Source organism: Amblyomma mixtum, chromosome 9 (assembly GCF_055824585.1).
Source record: "Amblyomma mixtum isolate Tamu chromosome 9, ASM5582458v1, whole genome shotgun sequence".
Lineage (NCBI taxonomy): Eukaryota > Metazoa > Arthropoda > Arachnida > Ixodida > Ixodidae > Amblyomma > Amblyomma mixtum.
In genome coordinates, this window is record NC_143020.1 from 84,504,635 (window position 1) to 84,523,764 (window position 19,130).

Genomic DNA, 19,130 nt, shown 5'->3' on the forward strand with positions numbered 1-19,130 from the left:
TATCCTTCAATTTTATGATATATCATACAACTTGTGTGATATTCTACGATGACTGACTGATTTTACAGAAATATATGACATTTGCATGATAATTTTCTATTATTTGTATGATAAGTCTATGATATTGGTATGACAAACTGTATGAGTTTATTGCATCATAGAAATTTGTTCAGCAGGAAAGCAGCTCCATATTTCCATGAGTGGAGTGCGACCGCGATTAGGTGGCTCTCTTTGCGGTCTATAGTGCGTTGCGGTTGATCTGAAATAGAAATTTCTCTATACGTTAATTTACATAGCTGCCACATCTATTCTGAACTAAAGCATATAATAAATTAGTGCAAATCTCTGTTTAAAATGGCCAACAATGTTATAAAACTCTAAGACACGGCAAAGTAGTCGAGGCCCAAAACTACGACGTCCACAGCTGAGACTGTATTTCCAGAAATCCCAGAAGGCAGAGCGAGCAAATAACCTACTTCTAGTGCCCCGCTCCAGTCAAACATGAATCTAAAGACATAAGTGCCATTGGATGCTTGGCGGTCGATTTTCGCTGCATCTGACCTGTTGTTTTAATTTTTTTCTTTTTTTTAACTACCAAGATTTATTTTCTAGCGGAACTTTAAGCTAAATGGTTTGGTTGGTTTATGGGGTTTAACGTCCCAATGCGACTCAGGCTATGAGAGACGCCGTAGTGAAGGGCTCCGGAAATTTCGACCACCTGGGCTTCTTTAACGTCCACTGACATCGCACAGAACACAGGCCTCTAGAATTTTGTCTCCATCGAAATTATACCACCACGGCTGGGATCGAAACCGCTTCTTTCGGGTCAGCAGCCGATAACCATAACCACTGAGCCACCGCGGCGGACGTTAAGCTAAATAGGCTCAGTTGGCTTCAGGCTGCCATTCACACCGTGCGCTAAATTTAAACGCAATGCAAAGGTGTACTTTCTCTTCTTCGGTTAATTATCATGTCCGTCGTGTGCAAGCTACTTGCGAAACTGTTATCAAGTCGATTGCTCATGAGCTATTGCAAATTCTTTGGTTGTACTTGATGTGCCACCAGCAGCAGCGGTCGCGTGATGCTTACTACTTGTTCCTCATAATGCTCCTAATTTCTTTTGATGGCACACCCTGCAACCCCCTTCTTTAGCTTAAATTTCTTATTCATGCAACGCACTTGTGAAACGAGTGCCAAAATTAGTTTCGTGCAAATGCAAATACTACGCAAATGCGAGCATTTGGTGCTAGAGTAGCATTGGTTTGGTTTGGTTTATAGTTGTTTAACCTCAGAATGCGCTTCAAGCTATGAGAAACGCCGTTGTGAAGGGCTTGGAAATTTTTGGCCCTTTTGAGTTCTCCAACGTACACTGACGTCGAATAATTTCACCTCCATCGGAATTTTTCCTCTGCGGCCGGGATCGAGCCCGCTTATTTCGGATCAGGAGCCGATCGACTTAACCACTCAGCCACCGTGGCGGCTATGATATCAGTGGTCCATTTGTTGTTTTCAGTTGGTGGAAGTGACGGGAACCCTTGTGCTCGTCAAGCGAAAGCACACTGCTAACACGCCGTTCCGCTGCCTATCGACCAAAAAAGGGCAAAAGTACAGCGAAACGCTATACGAATACATGCTCAGGGGAAGAAATGGCCATACCTAGTAAGTTGGAATATTTGGCTTCTCAATAGGTTTTTAAAAAAATGCACCTCGTTTTCTTTCTTTTCCAGACATTCAGAATACAAGTTACCGACGATGTTGATATTTCTCAGCTTTATTTATTTTTGTTTCTGCATATGAAAAGCTGATATAAAACTTGAGCAGGAGAGAGTTTTAGGACTTACCTCTCTACAGCTGCATTCTACAAAAGGATACTAAGGACAAATTGAATTTGCTTTTTCTCCACAGCTGGCCGTATCCCACAACGAACACTTTACTTTCACTGAAACAAGACCTTTTAAAAGCAGGAAAGCGAGAAAAAATCAATTACTGCAGTCCTCATCACCGATCGAGTTAACAGCTAAAACGCTTTGTCTACATAGATTTCAGACGCGGCTATTAGGGGCATGGTCACCGCGGATTTCAGGTGAAAACGGTGATCCCGTATTCTTTTTTTGTGTACACGCCACGACTCTCCGACTAACAGCGGGAAAATGTTTTCATGCATTTTTAACCAAAAAGTTCGCCTTTTGCTACCGGATAAGCATCAGCAGTGAAACAAAGTGCAGTATCACCAATTTATATCAACATCAAAAGATGGATAGTGTTGCCGATACGTAATGTGAAGGCAAGATAACCGTTGGTCCTAAAGGTTAACTGAGTGCATTTCAATAGACGGCAATCATAGCAAGGGGCTGCTGGCAGTTAGGTCGGCGGATGAGATTAAGAAGTTTGCGGGGATACGGTCGCCGCAACTGGCGAAAGAAAGGCTTAATGGAGAGACATGGGAGAGGACTTTGCCCTGCAATAGGCGCAGTCAGGCTGATGATGATAATGATTATGTTTCTTTTAATGTCTCTTAAAGAAGAATGGACCGTTTAAACAGAATGACGTCTTGTTAATTTCACTGTCATGTTTTGGAAGACCAACCTCCTGGATGTCGCTTTTTTTGAGACATCGCTTTCTTTTGTTCTGAGCTCCATCGCCGAAAAATGCCGCTATATAATAAAAGAATAAACGCATTCATAAAACAACAAAACATAAGTTCTAAAGATTAGTCGTAGTGCATACGAGAACGCCAAAGAGATTACTTCTGAACTAATGAGGCAACTTTTAACGTAGATTAAACCCATTGATTTCATAGCAAACGAATGAATGTTTGAGTTCGCTGTGAGGCCTCATAGTGTTCTTATTTTTGTTATAATTTCTTCCAGTGGCAAACATCCTGTGAATGTTACACTTATTAATGAAGGCAGCAAGGTATCGAGGTCAATCTATACTGACAATAGTAAGTTACTACTTAAACGTATTGTTTTTTCCTTTGTTCTTAGTACTACTTAGTGAATTTTCATTGCAATACCTTCCTAGAAATAATGCTTCAAACCTTCTCGTAAGCTACGCGCAAACTGTCTCTAACTGCTGAATGTCATCATTGAAACAAAATATCTTGACCCTTCGTATGTTCTAGAGGATTTTTCAAGAATCGCACTTCCTTGCGCTGAAACACAGAGGCGCACGTTGCGACTGAAAATGCGCAACTTCTACTTTCGCCTGCGATGTCTACTTCATGAAGGCACATATTTTTTGTGTTGGATTGCGTTTATGCTACATAGGTTGCCAAAACTACCATGCATCGGGCATTTATTGAAACGTGGCTTTATTGCTTAAGAAGGCTAAATTTTTTGAATCCCAAGTTCATTTAAAGGTGTCTCTTCACTTGGAAACAAGAAAGCACATGAAAATTCTAAAGCTGGATTTTTCGGAATAGCAACCTGGGGTGAAGAGGGTGCATTGACAGCAAAAGTAGTGTGAGATCTTTTTTCGTTTGTAGTTTCAGTTTTGTTTGAGAATGAATTGCCGCTTGCAGTCAGCTCATGTGCACTTGTTGTATACAGGCTTGTCTGCTTTTATGATATCCCTTTGGACGAACGTCTGTGTCCAGTGCGAATGTGGCATATAAACAAATCAAACGAACTTTAATGATGTCTGCGCCACGTTCATTTTTTCATATGCGGCTTTACGAAATCCCTTTATTTGTTTACTTCAGGTTCGTACTCCACCTGCACTTCTTCCATTTCCCGTGCATTTACTCGATGTATTACCAGACCGCGGTTGCTTTCTTTGTTTCATCGCTGCGTGTCCGTGCATGGCATGTCTCAACTCGGTCATCGCCACATATCTCACTATACGTATTTCGGGACTCTGCAGAGCTTGATCAGTGAATATTGTGTGTCATCTTCTTCATTTTTAATGATCCTGCCACGTAATAGTTGGAATGAATTAGTTAGATCTGCGAGGAGGCTTGAAGAATTTGTTTAGGTTATTCTGTTGTTGTTCCACTAATTTAATGATTGCTTCGACTTGTACGGACAGGATAACAAACGGCTTCAACTGTATGTCATTTCAGCTCTCGTACATAATTTATTCAGTTGCTTTGTTCAGTTCTCTTCGGAAGTTGTCAGCCGTTCAGGAGCCATGGTTAAATTAACTGTTCCCATATATTTCTCCTCGGGAGATCTATTTAAGCAACTGTTCAGTGATTATTGGTTTTATTGAGTGTTAATGTTGGAAGGCGATAGAGAGGGCGTTGCCCTGAATGTGGGTTATAGAATCTAGCTATCGTTGCTCTTGGCATTTCTCCTCAAATCAAAAGATAGTTACTTGATCAATCGGCAATTATCATTGAACCTTGTTTTTAATGGCCTATTACTGTCAATTGTGTAATAAGTGCCGGTTCTGGGATATATCCAATTTGTATCTTACGCTTCCACGGCTTTTATGGAGTATGCGATATGCCGCAAGAAGTATACACTTCGTAAATAAAAAAGAGAACAGATATCTGTTATTATATCTGTTTGAAAGTGCATCGGCTGACTGAAAAAAAATGCATTTGTGTAGAAAGGTGTTCTGCGCAATTTGGTCTGTCGTTTTCGTCACGTACAGCGATGAAATACCGAGGGTTTATCACCTCAAACATTGCGGCGTCACGGAGACTATCACCCAGTTGTGCAAGGAGAACCTGTGAGCACCGACGGCTACCAACTGGTTTCCTCGAATGCATAAAGGACGTCTTTGGGCTTAGTGCTCGTTTTTGCTATTTCTATGGCTTCATAACAGAGGCTGGATTTTGAGGATCTCCAAATACGAACTTCAAGGGGTCTTTAAACGAAAAAAAAAACACCACTTCTAAATGAGTCTACTGTTCGAGAAAAAATTTAATTACCTGAAAGCGGATTGATACTTCGACCTGCCTGAACAACACTCTGGCGAAACTTCCTTTTAAGAAGAATTTTACAACAAATAAAGCCGAGCACAACGGCATGAGGAAGTAAGCATCTGTCCCTTGCCATCCGGTGTGAACCCGGGGGCGCTGTAACTATTAGACCAGTGCTGTGGTGCATTCTCACTACTCCTTGATAGACGTATTCAGAAACATCACCTCACTATGATTCGGAGCGCCAAAGCACACTGAATATTAATATGGTCGTCCACATAAACGCGACATTATTTATGTTTGCTTGGCAGGAGCAGGGGGAACAAACATCTGGTCATATATCCTCTAGAGAAATTTACCTGAGATGCAGAATTCATTTGAGTTTCGCGCCACGTATCCTGAGCAACCGAAATTAATCAGCTGCTGCTCAACGGTCTGCGCCAAGTTCTTTTTCTTTATCGGCGTGCACCCACGTCTCAAACGGCCCTAGCTGTGGGAACCCTAGCGTTAGGGTCATTTCCATCATTACCGCCATGCTGACTTGTCTAACAGTGCAAGCTAGTCTGTGAAGGATGTCCAGCTGTAATCAGTATTATTAATCATTAAATCATTTTTGCTCCCATTCCTGTTCAGATCAGTTGTACTTCATCGGAAATTGTGGCAAGCCTAAAACTGAGCAATTGCGAAACTTCAAGACACTGTTCTCATTTTCCATGACATTCACTAAATTCGTGGCCTTGAGAACATTAATCGGATCATACTGTCCAACAGAACGCTCGAAGCGATAAGTGTCGCCACCTGGCCGCGAAATTAAGCAGGAAGACTCAATAGCAGGAAACTAACATTCGTGCAATGTATGGCAGTTTTATACAGCAGCACACGAGGGTGAGAAAAATGCGACAAAGCCGGGTGGCACATATAGGACCTAAAAGGAGGAAGTGAAGCCAAGCGTGGTTTGATCAAAAACCTACCCATGGCAGCAGCTCCTGAAGCCACAGAAAAATTTCCAGGCACGGTATGTGCTCTGCCAGTATTGAAAAAAAAACTGGAGCAAATGCAAGGGCACATCAGCAGCCAGACTGTTAAGCCCATATTCTAGTGCAGCGATCACCCACTATAAGACGCCGAGAATGCGCTACACCTTGTTGGCACACATTTCTTGCTCACAGTTACAATTCGTGGCAAGGCAGAGTAATTTTATTTTCGATCTTGGTTTGTATTGTGCGTGCATTGTTGGAACAGCGCGTAGAGGCCTTCTTCATGCTGGTCGCAGTAATTCATTGGAAAATATTAACGCAAAAACGGACTATGCAATAAATGGCTACGCGAGTCTGCTTTATGAAACATTCAAAGACAGAAATTAGTTGGTAAGGAAGAAACTGAATAGAGGCGGTTAAGAGGCGCTTCGTTTTGCATCCGGGTAGAATCTGTTGACGACGTGGAAAGAAGGTCGCGGTACCTTTCATTGGTACATGGGCAGAGTCTTTGTACAAAGCTGCTATTTGCCTCTGGGCAATTCGAAGGACATAATTCTTTAACTAAAATATTGATATCGTCGTCACGACGTCTTCGAATGAAGCATATCTGCAAAATACGTAGCAAAAATTGTTTTCATTGTTGCTTAAACTCAATAATTCGTTGTCGGGTGCTAAGTGGCCCCCCAATTCTTTTTTTTATATGGCGAATACCACCTGATGATCAAGCGAAAAATTAGCGAGTTCTTAGATTTCGATAAAAGGCCTCCTTGGTGTTCTGTGCATTTTTACTGCGCTGGGTGGACTGTCCGGCGAAGCCATTTTTGCGGGAAAAATTTAACTTTAAAAATCATTGAGCTTTTCAGCGTTTTTCATCAGTCAACTGCTTGATATTACCTCTTCAGAGCTCTTTTTCTTGTAATGTCGATTTTGATATTTATAGAAAAGTCTGAGGTGCACATACGTGTCACACTTAAGGTATCTTACAAGTCAAAAGAGAACCAATATAAATCTCTATTTTGATAGAAAACGTCGGTTGAAATAGTCGGAAAGTGGGGTAACTTATTTCTAGAGTCATTTTGAGCACCATTTATTATTTTTATGCATGTGAGACAGGCGTACTGCTAGCACTTTAAATAGGGTTAAGGTCCTTTCAATCCTGCTTAGTGAGACGCAATCGAGTAGCGAATAATGGTGATTATGACGCGGAGGAGTTCTTGCTTAAATACAACTGCTCGTTCGGCTTTGTGTGTTCATGTTTAAAAAAGACATTGCGTCTTCCTGCAAACAAAAGCAGTAGCTCTTGGCTCATGCTTAGCCATCATCATTATTAGCATAGAGAAACGAGATTAAACGCTTCCATAACGATGAAATTTGCACTATATTTTATTAGTGTACATTTCAGAATAAAACTAGAGGGCGCGTGCACTGCGCCACATGCTCAGAGCTGGGCCGCCTTTTACGACCACTTCAAAAAACCCTTAAACGAAACACAACCTTGGCTGGTTGGTCAAGTTACATGATTTTATTAGTGGCTGAATAATGCACCCTTGTTTTTTTACTCCCCACTAGGCATAACACACAATCTCAAGCTGAAGGCAATGAACGAAGGTCGAACTTGCTTCGTTATTTACGCTGATCTAAGCAACGACGAAAAAGGCAAGTTTGCTCTCATTACGCTTTGCGTAATCGCAGTAATCTAAGAAGTGTGTAGTTGACACCATGGTGAGGTAGCTACTTAACTGTAGAGCATCAAAGCTCTCCCCGCAGAAACGTTCCTGCAAACTTATAGACCGTTCCGGGTGAACCACTTGGCTTTGCGCTTATTCACAAACTGCAAGAAAGACAAGAAAAGAGAAAATTTCCTAAGTTCAGTTTTCTTAAACGTGCAGTCACAAAACAAGCATATGTCACTGGTGATACTGCGAATTAGGGTGCATGCGACGCGATCACAGTAGTTGTTGAATTACTATGTCGAGCGATATTTTTCACTGCAAGAAATTGTATGGAATGCAATCACTGGCCTGAACGCAGCTGAGATCAGAAGGTGAATAACTTGTCTTTCCTGATTACGGCCGAAAATCCTGCTGAGAAGAGTGCAGTTTAAACATCACTCTTGCTTTCTTACTCTTTCTGATGGCATAATAGTAAATAATTTTTGCAGAGAGAAAGAAATATTTATTTAGCCCTACATGCAAAATACTCTACAGCCTAGTACAAGTCTGGTGTTTAACGCCGGAAACATAGGCACCTTACCATGAAGACAAAAAGAAAAAGACAGTCTTCATGGGTTCAGAGGACGCGTTAGTATTTCGACCATTGAGTATTTTTTGTAATTAACCTGTACACATCTCACCACTCAAATTTAAACAAGCATTTTTGGCCCGCTAATTCTGATATTCCGGCAACAAACTGTGCTTTGTATTATACTATATACTTGCAAGGAAGGGCAAGAAGGCCTGTTCTAGACCAAGTCAATCTTGTGTAGCAATTTGTATGCACTGTGCAACGCAGATATCTGTGAGCCTTATGTAAGCTTTGAGTGTGCTATTTGAAATGTTTCTTTCGTCATGCTGAAAACAATTTCGGGAAAATCCTGGGCCGTACAGTAAGCGGCAGAGCAGGCTTGCATAGCCAGCGTTTCCTTTCGTCGATAGAGTCGTGAAATGAGGTAAACAGTTGTGATGGTCTCGCGGAGAAATATTTTGTTTGGCTGATTTGTAAGCGGTGCGTAAAATATATGTTATTAATAGCTTTGAACCGCCATTCTTCTGGCCAAAATGTAATTCCAAAATATTCACTGATTTCAGCAAAAGAAGCTATAATATTTTATTTTTAACTCTTCAGCAATTTACTACCTTTTCCTCGGTTTCATAGGCTGCGAACTCCTTGTCACGGCTTCACACGTGGACACCATTCATGAGAAGTGCCAATCATACTACGACAGTGGAGAATGCACGGGGAAAGAGATTATACTTCACGAATCATCCTGCAATTACGAAGAATAGTTGTGAAATCATTGCAACTGAAATTGCAGCAAAAATTGTAGAAGGAAGTGAAAATAAATGCATATTGAAAATTACTTCTTCAGTCGATGAAGGTTTTTGTTGTTTTGCACTTGATATACAGCATTCACACGAATCAGCTTCCTCGCGCTCGTACAGTTGCACGGCAGAGTTTGGTGGCAAGCTGCTGAAGTCGTCTCCCGGACTGCTTAGATACAGAAGCAGCAAAAAAAAATTGGAGGTGACACTTAAGCTCCTGCTCAGGGGTATGATGCGATAGCCTTAAAAGGGCCTAATGGCCCCTTGGTTTAAAGCCCGTATAGCTGAACTAGTCCTTCCTGTCTTTACATTCTTAATTCAGTTCGAGATCATACCCCTCTGCAGAGTGTTGCAGTGGTTAGGCGATGTGACACTACCCAGCGATGCCCGGTGCTCCTCCAAGTGAGGCTTGTGGCTTCTCAAACAATCTCTCGCGCTAACTTTTACTGCCACCTTCCACTGTAGACTGCTACTCTGGGTAATTTTCGTGGATTTGTAGCTCAGGGTCAGCGCCAGCCAAGCTGATGCTAACACTAACGGCAATGAGGTCGCGAGACTTTCTGTGACATGAGCTCCAAAGCGCTATCGGGTTACAACAGGAGAACACACTTAAGCTCCGCCTCAAGGCTACGACGCCATAGCCTTAAATGGGCTTTGGAACACTACTTGAAGGGATGTCGGCTATGCTTCCGGTGATTTGTTTATGTCACACAGCTGCTGACTCAATAGAAATAATAGGAATAGGCACTTTGAAACGAGAGTTATTCAATGAACAAATTTCATAATACAAGCAGACAAAATGGTGCCCTCAACTCAATTTTCGCGGTGCTTCCTATTTCTCTGTCCCAATGACGACGTTCGGTGGGACCGATGAAAACAGCCTATCTGAGCCCGTCTTGGAAGTTTGCCCAGCATGGCTGCCTATGCAAGAGCGGGGGCTCGTTGGTGCTTCATACTGATCAAATGGCGCTAAAAGGCACAGAAAGACGAAAACACAGACGGACGAAGCGTCTGTGTTTTCGCGTTTCTGTGCCTTTTAGCGCGATTTGATCCGTATTGTTGCCTCTTCGTTCTAAAAAGAGCGTTCGCAACTTTATTACAGGCAAACTCAAAAATATGCTTAACTCATTCTCTCGCGGCAGCCGCGTTTGGTTGGGAGCGAAGTGAAAAAAATCAGCTCGTGTCAACTCGGCTTCCGGCCACTATGTTCGATATGGTATGCACATGTTGATCTTGAGAGTCGTATTCTCTTTGCTCGTCGTCAACGCCTCTATGCTGCTTTGGTTACGATCGACGTCTCTAAAGCTTACGACAGTGTAGAGGATTCCATCCTAATACTTAGGTTGCAGTCCCTCCAGTTTCCAGAATATTTAGTGGCTTGAATATCTGCATTTCTCTATAACAGGGTATTCTTTTGCGTCCATAATGGTGTACAGTCCGAGAGGTACAAACAGACGAGAAGTGTTCCGCAAGGAGCTGTCCTTTCGCCTTTGCTGTTTAATATTCTGCTGAGCTCCATTCTCTACACCTCCATGTTTGCACTTACGTCTATGCGGACGACATTGCAGTTTTTGCAGCGCTCGGCTGCTGACCCGAAAGACGCGGGTTCGATCCCGGCCGCGGCGGCCGAATTTCGATGGAGGCGAAATTCTAGAGACCCGTGTACTGTGCGACGTCAGTGCACGTTAAAGAACCCCAGGTGGTCGAAATTTCCGGAGCCTTTCACTACGGCGTTTCTCATAGCCTGAGTCGCTTTGGGACGTTAAATCCCATAAACCAAACCAACGAAATCAAACCATTTTTTGCGGCTGCGCCTGATATACATTTCCTCTATGATTAATTGTAATCATATTTGAGTTCTCTTGAGCACTGGTTGAGCAGTTTACACCTCACGTTAAATGTTAACAAGTGTGCCGTCCTTGTTTTTCCTCTACAGGATCATGTTGTGGCCTCTTACATGCAAATTTCAACCAATGCCTCAGGTTCAATTCTTAAAATTCCTAGGCGTCATTTATGACGACAAACTCACCTGGCGGCCTCACATTGACCATGTTGCTGTGAAAGGGGCTCGTGCCGCAGGCATGTTACGCAGGTTATGCAGTCACAAGTACGGTATGCGCAGGGATACGCTCCTAATGATTTACATAATGTATGTCAGGCCAATTTTAGAATTTGGCTGTGTGTTGTTTTCAGGCTCGGCTTCATACAAACTTAGTGCTCTCATCCTTTTGAAGAGGGAGGTGCTTCGAATGTGCCTTGGCGTCCCCAAATTTGTGGCTACCAATGTGCTGTACCTTGAAGCCCGCATTCCACCTTTCTTAACCCGATTTCACTTTTTAACTGCGCAGACTTTCCTCAATATCTGTGAACACCATTTCCAACGTCCGCAAACCTTTTTCTGTTGCCAGCCGACGTCCTTTTTTGGTGTCCACTGGCCTCGTTTTCATACCCCACAGGTTGTGTCCGTGCAAAGACTACTTGAGCCTTTAAATTAACAAATTTACAACATCCTTCCAGCACTAAGCAGTGGGTCCTCGGTCCACATTGTTTTCGACAACATTTTCCCTCAAAAAGCGAAACATTTACCACCCCGTATTTTAAATGGACTGTTAGCAGATCAATTAAGGTCCCTACCTACAAAAATTGCTATAGCAAACGACGCCTCTCAATGCGACGAAAAGGCAGGTGTGGGAATTTTTGTCCGAGTTTAGACTAATTCTAAAGCATAGAAAAGAAAATACTGTAAGCTTTAGCAATGCAGTCGATGAGATTCAAGCAAGAAATTCTGAACAGCGTCACAAACAGACCTATGGCTGAACCCAAGCGTGGTGGCGCCAAATGATAGCAAGAGTGGGCTGCTCAAAGTAAGGCCAAGATGCTGTAAGGGCTACTCCAGCAGTTTTCTTCTCAAATAGGTTAAACTACTACAATTGAGCCAAGAATGATCGATAGGTTCTGGCTCACGGCAAATTGCACAGAGGGGAGATAAGGCCAAACCAGACCTGTGCAGATAGAAATTTAGTGGGGGGATACGGCAGCGCAACCTCCTCAAAGATACTTCTAGCTGCTGAGATTGACAAATTTTCCTGGTCCAGGAATATTGCAGATGCTGATATTCCGCCGATGTTAAAAGTGCTGTGTCTTGCGCGCCTAATAACGCTCGTCACCGGAACCTAGATGCTGGTGATATACACTGTAGCCGGGATGATGGGCAACACGGGGCCGCCTAGGGAAGCCTTTGCGAGGTTATCCGCGATCTCTTTTACTGTAACGCTGCTGTGACCTGGTACCCGTATCAAATGAACAAGGCTCAGATGCCTTAAAGTGGTTAAAGTGGGACATTCAACATGCGATGCGAGGGACGAACACAACGATAAAGAATCAGTAATCACTGCCACTGCATTAAGAGAAGGATCAAGCTTGCGCAGAGCAAGTACTACTGCCAGAAACTCTGCTTGAAAAATAGGGATATATTTGGAATTAATCCCTTCTTTTTTTCTCTGTATGTCTGTCTCTCTCCAATCCAAACTCCTACCTTTTTTCACTCCGTGCCCTCCTTGTGGTAGACTCCCCGATGTTGCTCTCTCGTGTGCTTTTCCTTTGCCTTTAGTGTGTATAGATAAATAGCAACCCTTACCTCCCGATTCTTGGCCGATCTCCCAGTGTGAGTATGTGCCATCTTTTCAAAGGATAACAACAACAACAACGCTGCACGGATGCGCAAGGAAAATGAGTTAATGGGGCATCATTTTAGATGCTAGGGAATCACCTAGGCTGAGGAAGCAGTGGTAGCTTTGGCGATAGTTTCCAGGAAGGTCTGGTGTAATTACGGAGTCCCGACAGCATGTTGCAACTGTACAAGAGGAAGGAATGCTAAATATGCAAATAGAATACTTCGAACTAAGGAAGAAACAGACTTTAAATCCACAGTCATATGGACTCCAGGACACTCTGCGGATGTTCGAAAGGAAGGCGCTGACGCCGCTGCCCGCGTGCTATTACCTCAGGTTCTCCAACATTCGCAGCAACATAATTATTCTGACCCACTATTAGGCAATATGGATTTACTCCAACATGCGTGATTAACGGGAAAAGTATAAGCCGAAACGCACAAAAATCTAAACAGTCAGCATGGGGTCATTTTAAGAAATTTGCAGTTGAATACTTATAAATCTGGTCAAATCCAGCTATATATTTCTAAATACATACGATCTGCATTGCTCCTACTGCGGCGAAGTGGCTGGTTTATACCTTATGCCTTATGCCAGGAAAACCACCCTAAAAAAATCAATAACCCAACAACTCAGGACTGCAAGGCGGCGGGGACCAGCTCAGATTTGGATGACGAACTTTCGCTATTGAGCCGGTCTAGATCGCCAGCAAAAGCCAATGGGCTGCTGGAATGAGGGCCCACAAAACTATTTGATGCCTTAAACGTTTTTTTTTCTGTCTGTCTCTCTCTGGTGTTTGACGTCCATCTCGTCAATTCTGTATGCCGTGCCGATGAAGTAAAAGAGTTGGTTATACTGTATTGACCTAGCCCTCAAGCCAGTTGTTTGATGAGGGCTAATCAAAGCAGCCATTACAAGCTGAAGCCCGTATGAGGGGAATTTAGCAAAGATCTTGTAATCAACATTAGAAAGCTTGATATGTCTGAGTCATCTTTTTCCTTATCGCCAGGTTTTGGTATTAAGACAATGTGTCTTTACATAAATGACTGAGGCAAAAGCCCAACATTAATACTGGTCTCCAAATTTGGAATGGGAAATGGGATAACACAGATTTAAATGGCTTCTAAAACTCGCTTGAGAAGTCTTCAGATCGCGTAGTTTTTGAAATAGGTAATCTCCGTTGCATCTTCCAATTCACCAGAGATTGTGGGACGACTTATTCTGGGTGCTCGTCCTCAGAATGCAGCGAAATTATACACCCAGCACGCTACATGAACATCGTAAGCAACGCTCGAAGCGGCAGCGAAAACAGATGTGCAGTGTTATTGAAAACTTGGTTAATACTTTGTCTGTACTTATGACAAGGGCGCTGCCACATAAGAGCTCAGAGACGCGCTTAGCACTGACATGGCGACGCTCATCAAGCGAGGCATGTGTTGTTGGCTCATCAGAGCGCAAAACACGAGTGTTGCGAGATCGCGCACGGGTCGCCCGAAATTCTTCGACACAAAACTTTTGAAGCGGACACTTTATAGTTGAAACTTTCTGTGTGGGCAATAATATTGCCTCGAATTCAAGTTTGTGTAAATTATGAATGATCTGAATCAGTCGTTTCTCCTCACCATGCATAAAGTAAGACCTAATGCAGTCTACCTCTGCAGCTAAGCCACGAAATGCTTGCCTAAAACTCCCAGGATGGAAATAACCGGAGTCTCTAGGCCAAGAAAGATTGAAAAGCTGTCCCACCTCGCCGCTTAAAGTCCTCCTCATTCAGCAACGGAGAAGTAAGCCTCCACAGTGCCCACTGCGGCTGAAACTTGGGACGGGGACATTCTGAAATCCGGGCAATGGCGAAAGCATTATCAGAGAACAAAACAGACATGACATTACACAAAATGCCCCTGTTAAGGGGCTCTGCGGTAACCGAAATCCGCTCCAGACGAGAATGCGAGGCTCTGGTGATAAATGTGTAGGTGCATAAAAATACGGCATCAATTAACCCTGCGTTTTCAGGGATAGCTGATAAAATACCTGGGCTCTTAATGGCCTTTTCACTTGAACCGTACGCAGGCTCTTCTAATAAATGTGTATGTGGATAAAAATCCGGCATCAATGAAGCCTGTGTTTTCAGGTATAGCTGATATAATACCAGGGCTGTTATCGGTGTTTTCACTCAGACCTGTACACTAACCTGACTCGAATACGTAGTTAAAATCACCCATGAGTGCCATATATCGGTCACTGTCTAGAAGAGTTGCCATACCATCAAAGAACTGCTTGCTGCACCCGATAATTTGAAGCATAGACGTTGATGAACCTCCCCGTTTCGCCATGCAGCCGTAAGTCACAAAATATCACGCGTCCTTTTGTATCATCTTGGCATATAAATTCAATAATACAAATATGAAAAACTAAAATCTGAACCTCTGAAGGTATTCTATGCCCCTAACTTTCGTTAAAACCACGATGCCTAGAGCCTTACGAAGTCAAAGGGTGGCTTGAGGCACTTTAAAGTCACATCTTACGTCTCATTGTTTTGGGTGAGGTATTATGCGAGGTAGTTCATGGTTTTATTTTTCTAGCACAAAGAGCGCCACTATGGCGAGACGTCTGCAGAGATTGGTTCGAGAACAATGCCTCACTGACTACTTGTGCAAGGGTACGGATAGTGTGTGAAGACGACTAAAGCATACATCGCAGCACTGAAAAAAAAACACGCGACACAAGGACAAGAGGCACAAATGTTGTAATACTTTCCCTGTCACTTGTAACAGTAATGTTATTTTTCTTTTTGCACGCTAACCCTCTCTGAAGTAGTGGTCGGCGGCTTCCGCATTGGCATGCTACTTTATAAGCAGCGCTTCAGGCTGGAATTTTTTATTATGCTGCTATGCTGCTTGCCTTTTTTTCTGCAACGTCGTTGGCCGATTCTCAAACCTTGAATGAGACTTCCTGGTGGGCAGTAACACTTTCATTCTTTTTTAAAAAGCTCGGGTATCAACAGGCGTCGAAATTCTCGTCGGAATGGACAATACATACTTCCTCAGATAACGTCAATCTTTGAGAAACCTGTCGACAAGCTGCTTCGACAGGCTGCGGCACCTCTTTCTTCTTTCTCTCATTGTACTATCACTTCGGCTTTCCAGCCCCCCCCCCCCCCCCCCCACAAGGTTCTGCGTTTTTTGTTTCCTGCAAGTGCTATTCAGAGCATCAGGTGTGGTCACACCGGCATTTCCTCGAAATTTATTTTGTGTTATTCTACGAACAACATATTTAGCTCTTAGTCTGAGTTTCGAATTCAGCTGGTTGGATTTGTACTCAAGACCTCCGCAAGTTGCGTATGGTGTTCGACAAACTGAGATGGCTTCCAATTTTCTACTCTCTCTCTGCATTTATGCTGCCTGTATCTTAAAAGCTATTCTTCAAAAGCGCCAGCCTCTATACTAGCTGCGCACGGGGTGCGTCTTGTATTAAAGCTTGCCCCGTAGGACATAATATAATCCAGTGGTGAGGGCGGCAGGCTGTGCGAGACGTCTCTTATGTTGCGCACTGAATCAAGACTGCTAGGACCAAGGTGGTAGTATTGGTATTGAGCAATGAATTGTAGAGGCACTGATGCTCTGGTATTAATACGCATATGAAGGAAGCAAACTCTAATTGGAACCAAGAAGAACAATTGGAAATGTCACACTTTATCTGCTTAACTGCTTATTGGAAATGTAGTAGTGCAGTGCAAAGCAGTGTTTGGATACAAAACTATCGACGTGGACTAAACGCCACAGAAAAAAAAAACACTTTCTCAAGCTGTTACTCATTTCATAAGTATAGCAGCATTCACATTCAGCTCTGACTTTTTGTTCTTATGGCACTATTTGCAAGCTTTCAAAGCGTTAGGCTTCAGTAAAAAGCGATTCTTTTTCCCTGTTGAATACAGGCCAAGTTTTATGACACTGAAGTACGGCTAAAGAGGCAGCTTCTGCTAGCAACTAGAAAGCAGCACGAACAGCTGTCTTTTATCCGTATTTTGTGAACAAAATGAAGGCTGTACGCGTCCCAAATATTTCTTCATTTCTTAGTAGGCAGCGAACTCGCCCATGGTTGTAAAGGTTTTCAAATATATCGCGTCCCTGCGCTCTGCTAATCAGTGCGGCAATTACACGTCTATAAAATCCATTTACATTAACCTGCGATAGTTTTGTAAACGCAGCAAAGTTTGCTAGCCACACATTCTTCTCAGAATCGGTAAACGCAATGAAAACATAAATAGTGGTAAGTTCTAGCCCGGGCTGGCGCCACATATACAAAGAGCTTCGCTTCATCGACAAATGTAGGACTCTTGGTACTTAGGAATAGCGGAAGCCTTAAAAGGAGTGAGCTCAGGAAAATAAGGATACTTGCTTGCACATCGAAACAGCCTGGCATGCCGGAGCCGACAGGACATCGAGAGCAGCGCTAAAAGCTACCCTCTCTTCCTAATAAACATGTATGCTTGGCAACTGCTGCGAACGATTCTGGTAAGGTTACACACGTTGCTTGCGTATCCTGCCGTAAATTGCGTTGTTTTGTGAAAATTTTGCTGGTACTTAAGTTCCAAAGCGGAAAGCTACCACCATATTCTTGGCAAGAGCGGGATGTGTAAACGCTGGGCCGGATGCACAGCATCTGAAGTAAAATAAGAAAATTTCAAGAATTTAGCACCTTTGCTGAGCCCCGGCTTTTCGTAGTAAATTTGCGGATGTGTAAGAAGGAGCGAAAACTTAGTTACATATTATACATTATATATAATAAAGTTCGACAAAATAATAGTTTCCTAGAGGGCCAAAATGCTTAGCTACGTCCTCAGACGTCGTGTTTCGACCCTTTAGATTTTACAATATTTAAATTTTTTTTCTCAACACACCCCCTTGTAATTTTTTTGCCTGTAATGAGGAATTTTTCTCCTAAAATATGTTTCATCGAAGCAATAAAATAAGAAATATTTTTCTGATCATAATTGTTGCTCTTCACGCGTCATAACAGTCTTCTTTGTGTATCTGCAACTCTCTTCTTTCATAAAGTTTGTCAATTGACATCGCAGTATTGTTCGTCATTCTACACGGTGCGCTTTGCTGACTTTTTTTCCCTTTTTTACTGTTAGGGCATGTGTTTTATCCAGCAGACTCCTGCAGAAAACGATATACGACCGATTCCAGAGGGAAGTCGAGCAAGGTGTAGCGGTGCAGTCCTGACCTGCAATATTTAACATCAGATCGTATACCTTCTACTGTCCGCTTGAGTAAGGTGCAAAAGACTCAGGACGCGCAGGGATGGGCGTGTCCAGGGACAGTTAATGTTTATGCCACAGACCACATCGTTATCAGCTTGAGTACGACCACTGCTTGGCATAGCCTTCACCAACACTTTCCCAATAACCTGGTCCAGTGCGAAATTCCGCCACCTTATGCTAACAAACTGACTAATCTCATTCCACGGCTAATTTTAACGTGACAACTTCTGCAGAAAATCCGGCGTCGTCGTTATCGTCGGGGTTCTGCGCGAAAATCCTCGTTCGACACCTGCCACTCACCTCAAGTCCCCTTGTGATTTCATCACAACCTGTACATCATGAGAAACGGTAGTTAAATTAATAACTGACCGCCAAAGGTTGGTAGGGCAAATTCCCCGTTTCCGCTAAATTTAAATAAACACTTGCAATTTACCAAACCAAGCCTTATCAGTCGCGACAGTACGTTGTATCCGCATAGGTGATCTGGTGAATAACTGTTTTCCATTGTCCAAATACTTTTCTTTATATTTTTTTCTCATCAAACAACCATTGTAACCACATTATATAAACGGTTTGTTATTTTCTTGTACACTGTTTTTCTCTCTCATGTTGTACTCATGTTATTTATTTTGATTATGAATGTGTTTAAATCATTCGTATGCATGTTTTTTTTCGGTTTTGCATTACTTCAAAACTGCATAGACGTTCTACTTGTAACTACATTTTACACGTCCGTCTGTGCTGTGTGTTTAAGTATTTATAATTTTATGTTCCTTTTTTTTGCTGTTTTCAACATCTGTATGACTTGCCCTGTCTTGTAATTCTCTCGGCCCTGGGCCTCGTCAAGCTGACAAAAGCAGCTTTTAGCCCAGGTGTCCCACCAGAATTTTTTCTGGAAATAAACTGAAACTGAACTGAACCTGGGCCTTACATGCCGCACAATGGGTGTGTTACAAGAGGCACCTGTGGGAGGGGTAGCGCACCACTTAACCGGTGTAGCACTGCGCGAGGAGCGGTATGAGGGCTCAGTAGCTGCCACGAGAAAAAAGTGAATCGTTCATTGAATGTCAATGCGCGCGTTCGGCACCACAACGGGCTGTGCCGAGCAGCTGATCTCGGTGATCTTACGCAGCGTTGACGCCGGCGATGGTGATACTAGATTGATGCGTTGGTCTTGTTGCGGCATGTGACGTGACTGCAGATTGGCAACTGTACGGCACAGCAAGCGAAAAGGCAACTAACGCACTCTTGTTCTCCCGCGTCCACAAGGAAATGGAGCCCAGATGTCTTGTCTAAACTAAAAAT